Source organism: Drosophila nasuta, chromosome 3 (genome assembly GCF_023558535.2).
Source record: "Drosophila nasuta strain 15112-1781.00 chromosome 3, ASM2355853v1, whole genome shotgun sequence".
Classification (NCBI taxonomy): Eukaryota; Metazoa; Arthropoda; class Insecta; order Diptera; family Drosophilidae; genus Drosophila; species Drosophila nasuta.
The window spans coordinates 44,545,425-44,551,424 of NC_083457.1; positions in this window are offsets into that span (position 1 = coordinate 44,545,425).

Sequence of the window (6,000 nt, forward strand, 5' to 3'; positions counted from 1 at the left end):
AAGCCAACAGAAAATGTACCGAATTGTGACTCAAACTGGATATTTTACAGTAAACGGGGTAAGTTTTTGAAATCTTTAAAAAACTACAAAGAGTATCAAGTAGTTGGTGTTTTTACATACATTATTATTTTTTTCTATTGTGTGGTGCTTTGACTTGCCCCGGGGCGCACAAAATGGGCCATGCAACTGTCTGGGGGCACGCTTACGGTTAAAAGTCTTTCGCTGTTTGTTTTTGCGAGGGGTTGTAGGTGGCAGAGAGCAGGGAGCAGGAGATAGTTGTAGATATGGCTACCGTTGCCTCTCTATATTAGATTTCGAGCAATACCGGGAAGCGGATCGCTCATGAATATATTATAAATGCCATTTAATGATATGTATTTAAAGACAATTCATAGAGCAGCACAACAAAGTCGAGAGGCGGAGACAGAGAAGGAGACATTCTGTGCTGGGGAAAATAAACAACAGCAACGACAACAGCAATCAGCAATTGCATCGATATCGAACTAGGGTTCAATGTTCCAGGCCATAATAATTCTTTGAATGGGCCCAGGAGCCGCGAGCCGTCGCAGTCGCCGGCCAGAGTTGGACCGACTGGGCGCATTTCTTTTGTGCAGATTGCACATTTATGCATTTTCAATGAACAATTTTTATGCAAAAAGTGAACAAGTTGCACAATTTACTCTTGTAAAGTCTAAACTGCAGTCCAGACTCCAACTCAGACTCAGACCCAGGCCAATTGTTGCTCTATAAAAGTGGCCTTAGGGGAGAGGAGGTAGATGGGATGGGATTAATCTGAGCTGTACAGCACAGCGCAGCGCAGCATACAAGACCTTGCCTTGTTGCCTCGCTTAAGGTCCTCGGCCCTCAGGCCAAACGACATTGGCATGGGGCAGGTGCGCCTTAGTCTTCAACCCAAGCTCTGGAGAGGATATCGAGCTTGAGGATGAGGATGAGGATGACGATGGGTTTGGTTGGCAAACGCACTTCATTTGAATTTCATAATTTCTTTGTTAGCTCCAATTTATGGTCACGGTTTGCTGGGCAATTTATGGTCATAAGCTCTCCACAGCGTTTACAAAACTGAAAGCGAATAAAAGAAGACAAGCACCCAGAAGAACAACAAAACGAAATGCTCTCAAAAAAGCACAACAAAAAAACGATGCACAAAACAAGAAAAAAAAAAAAGAAATACATACAGACTTTACTAAATTAACGATAACGATTCGAAATGGAAATGAAAATGGAAATATGGAAATATTCTTGCCAAGTGCTCACATTCATAAACCTATTTACATATGATTCAAGCTATATCTCTGTCCGTAGAAAGGGAAAATCGAGTGTAATTTCGCTACCATTTGAAACATTTAAACAAGATTTTATAGTTCTTAACTTTCTTTAAATTTATGGTACACTAAAATTCTAAATTTTCAAAATAAGTTTATAAGTGTATATTATTTTCTGATATGTAGAAAAATATATTTGTTTAAGATCAACTAAATTAACGTAACTTTCTTCATTAGTGTTAATTCTTTTTGATTACAAATTTTATATAAAACTTTACTTTACAATAAATAAAACCCCGACTTATTTCTCTTAGAAATGCTTCTAAGTTCTTGACCGATATTTAATCTTTCTTCTACTAGCTTTTTTTTATTCCACTTCGTTTAAGCTGCAACATGGTCTGTAATTGTAATTCCCCTTCTAATAGAGACATTTAGTGGGGGATTAAACAGCTTGCTAGAACTGTAAAACTTTAATTCATTGCATATAAAGCGTGACAGTAACAGATCTTAATGTGCTGCAAACGTTTGCACGTCGCCTTTCGTCTGTCGTCTGTCGTCTCTCATCTTTGGTCTCTGGCACACAATTCCAAGCACAATTTGAGTAATGAAAATTTCTTCAGTTCCATTTTGGTGTCTCGTCTACATATTTGAATGCCAGTTAGTATCTAAGTAGAACAAGCCATTTAACTGTCTGCGGGAGACTGTTAAGAACAGTGTTGTAGACACGCCTCTGATTAGAAATAGCCAACACCTGTCGCGCCTTTTGATCGTTGTCGTTCTCATCGCTGTTCTTGTTGCTGTGGTTGTCGTTGTTTCTTGTTGTGGTCGTGGCCAGCTTGTCCAAATGCAGAACCCTAGAATGCAGGAATCAGTCCCAAAGACCGAAAAAACTAATAAGAAGACAAAGAGATTGGTTTTGTGTGACGAGAAAATACCCTGTAATAAGATAAAGTAGTTAAACTTCTGACTATATTATAAAGTAAATCTACTTTCTGAATTAAACATTAAAAATATTATTATGATTTTTAATAATTTGGTAATTTCACATCGGACAAAATTTTTAGTGTTTATTATTTTTATATTTTATTATGATCTTAATAGTTATTCTGAAGTGTATTATCTATACTTGTCGTGAATGTTTTGCTGATTTAAAATTATTCTCAAATTTATTAGTAGACGACTCTTAATAAATAAAGAATTCATTTAGTATTTAGCACTACAAATAATAATATACATAATATGCAAAAACAATCAAAAACATAAATCGAATTCCTGCTTTGTCCATATTAAGTTTATTATTTATTCCGAATTTGTCTTCAATGTTTTGCTAATTAAAAATAATTCTTAAATGTAGTCTTTATCCAACTTTCAATAAATAAAGAATTCAGTTAATAATTGAGCTTTCATAAAAAGACTTTTTGATGTATCTACATTCAATTGATTTTTTCATAAATTAGATCGGTTTCATAGCTCGACTTCTTTCCTTACATTCTTCCTTGTTATACCCCATTCTAATCAAGCACTTTTAATGGGTACAGGGTATTAAAAAAAACACGAGCTAGGTGTATATTTTCACAAGTCATGACATGAGTGAACGCGAAGCTGGCAACTGGCATTTGGATGTGAATGTGGATGACTCTAGGAGCGGATGGAAGGGGTGGGGGAAGAGGGGGGGAGAATGTTGAAATGGACGCAGAGATGGCGGAACCCGTTGGCCATTATCAACGCCGTCGTTGATTTGCGTTTAGCGAGCTCAAGTTGGTGCGCCTTAATCAAACATGGAGCCGCCATGACAAGTCCATGGTCTGCACAAAAAACCCTTCTGGGCTTAGCAAAACCAAACAACAACAACAGAGCCAAACTCAGACTGTGGACTTGCAGTCGAATAGAGAGACACAAAGAGAGAGAAGGCTGTGGAGCCATTTGGCATATTTTCTAAACAACTTGGCGCATAAATCATTTGGGGCGGCTGCTGTTGCTTTCTGCCACACCTCCAACGACAGCAAGCAGCTGGACGAAGCTAGTAGTTGCTGCATGCATCCATCGAAGGGAGTATGAGGCAGAGAGACAGGGAGGCAGAGAGGAAGGAAGGAAAGAAGGCTGCAAGGCGCAGCCAGGAATTTTGCGTGCAGCGACGAGTTGCAACTAATGAATTTATGATGAGATTCTGAGCAGCCAAAAAGCCAGTAGCCAGTAGCCAGTTGCAACTGCTTGCCTGTTGCCAGTTGCAAGTTGCAAGTTAGCAATTGGCAGACAGTCCAGGAGCAAGCAAAGCATCAAGCACACAAGCACCGGGTCCAATTGAAATGGTAGCCCCAAAAAGCTCAGTCTCCTCTCGACTATGGGGCGAGGAGTTGAGACAGAAAGAAGGCTCTCTGTGTGTTTTGATTTAGGAGCTGGGTGTAGCGAACCGGGCGTTGACCGTTATCATGGCATTTTTATGGTAGCCAGACATGCTGGCATCAAAAATTCTATTACGTGGCAGCATTTTGAATAAAATACGGGAACGTCGACGTCGTCGACATCGTTGTTGCACCATGTTGAAACACAACACTTTCGACTGCGGTCAGCTCGACTCGCTTCGCTTCGAGTTGAGTAGCGTTGAGGCAGCTTGAGGAAGGAAGCAGCTCGGTGGCAGGAGCAAGGCCAAACCGCAGGCAGGGTTGTGTGGCTGAAGCTGCGACTGCCACAGCGACTGTGGCACTGTTCCTGTCGCCATAATTCAAAAAACAGCAACATTCGCACGTAAAATGTAAACGAAACCATTCGAGTGCAACCCGGCAACCGGCAAAGAAGGGGAGGGAGGGTGACGGAGGATGGAGATGGGGCATAACGAACGACCTGGATCTGAACCGCAGCCTGGACAAAGGGCAGTCGTTGTTGCAGCCGGCAGCCACCGAGAGAATCAGAGAGAGGGTTAAACAAACGTCGCACGCATAACAAGGAAATCCTTTGGGAGCGAGCGGCGGGACCTTCGAACGTCGTCCATGCAACCAACACACACACACACACTCACACACAATGCTCTGGCAAAAGAGACCTTCATTACCCCAGCAACCACAACACAGGAGGCACACAGAGTGCTGCTCTCCGTCTAGCACTTTTGCCTCTTCTCGGTCTTGTCGAGCTGCTGCTGCTGCTTCTGTTGCTGGTCCATGTTTGCATTTTGTTTTGCTTTTCGGCATTTTTCGGGTAGAGCCAACAGCAAATAATTGAAAGGGTCGACCCAAACGGGGCAACAGTCGACCAGTTGGTCATTCAAGTGCTGCACTGTCGATTACGTTTCAAGTAGTTCACCTCCTGATTCTCCACCGCCTCCGCCTCGTCCTCCTCCGCTTCCTGCTGCTCAATTGTCGAACTGATGTCCTGATCCGGGGTTAAATTGCATAGACAAATTCGTAAGCTGCTCGAGTTTGTTTATATTTCATTTGTGATTCTGATTGGAACAATTGTGCGAGTTCTTCGTGTAGCTCAGGATTAGTATATGCCAGCCAAAAGAATGTTGTTTATAAAGCACACAAAACGATAGAGTTGAGAGATGGTTTAGGCTAAAAACATTTTGAGAGAATATTAGATTTTTAAGCAAAACAGAAAGCAGAAGAGGATGTTACAATGTGCAGTTTTACTTTAAGGAGTAAATAATGCCAGAGATCGATAAAGTTAATAGTTGGTTTAAGCTAAAAATAAGTGAAATAATGCCAGACATCGATAAAGTTAAGAAATAGCTAAGAACAACCTGAGGGAATATTTGATTCTTTATCAAAATAAAAACAGATAAAATGTTGATATGAAACCAGGATTGATATGAAAACGGGATTAAACTTGTACAAAGTAATTTTAAATATTAAATAAGCTGTTAACATAAAAAGTGGATATTGCTACAGAAGACTTTGATGTGAACGTATATTTTATATACATATAAAAACTATCTATAGAATGCTTGCTTATTTGGATTAAGGAAAAACAATTTTAAATTGTTTTATATTTTATTTTATTATTCCAAAAGTATGTTGAGAATGAAATATTGCGATTCTACCTCAGCTTCTGCTTCAAGAGAAATAATAGTAATATTTTATGAAAATATAACAAAGAGAAAACATTAATATAATAATAAAATATTGCCGCAGAAGAGCTTTGCGCGATAAATAGATTGAAATCGTATATAAATTTGAGAAGAGAGATTTATAAATTATATTTAACTCAGAAAAGGATGAAGACTTGTGTTTCTACTTAACTTTTAGCTTCAGCTTAAAGAGCAGCGTGTGAAGCCAGGCTGAAATGTAGTCAAATAATACAGTTTACTGCTCTTGTCATTTTTATTTTTACACAATCTTAATGCACTATAGTAAAAATAATCATATACATAACACATACATGTAGCCGTGTATGTTTATATGAATTTATAAGCAGAGTTTCCTTGGCAGCTGAAGTAACAGCGACCTACATCCGAGTACAGTCGAAATATGTCACACTTAAATCGCTGAACATACTCGTATATGACACTCATAATGAAGTTTTTAACAGCGCTTTTAGCGGCTCAGTGCCAAACCGAAAGGGGGACAGGACGGGACGGAACATGACGGAGACAGAGGGAATGAGAGTACAATATTAATGCCGTGTGGTTGGATTTCGGTTCGTTGCTGCATTTCGGCTTAATTTGTTCGCGGAATACATGAAGAATAAAAAAAAACAACAAGAAAATATGAAATATAAGTTA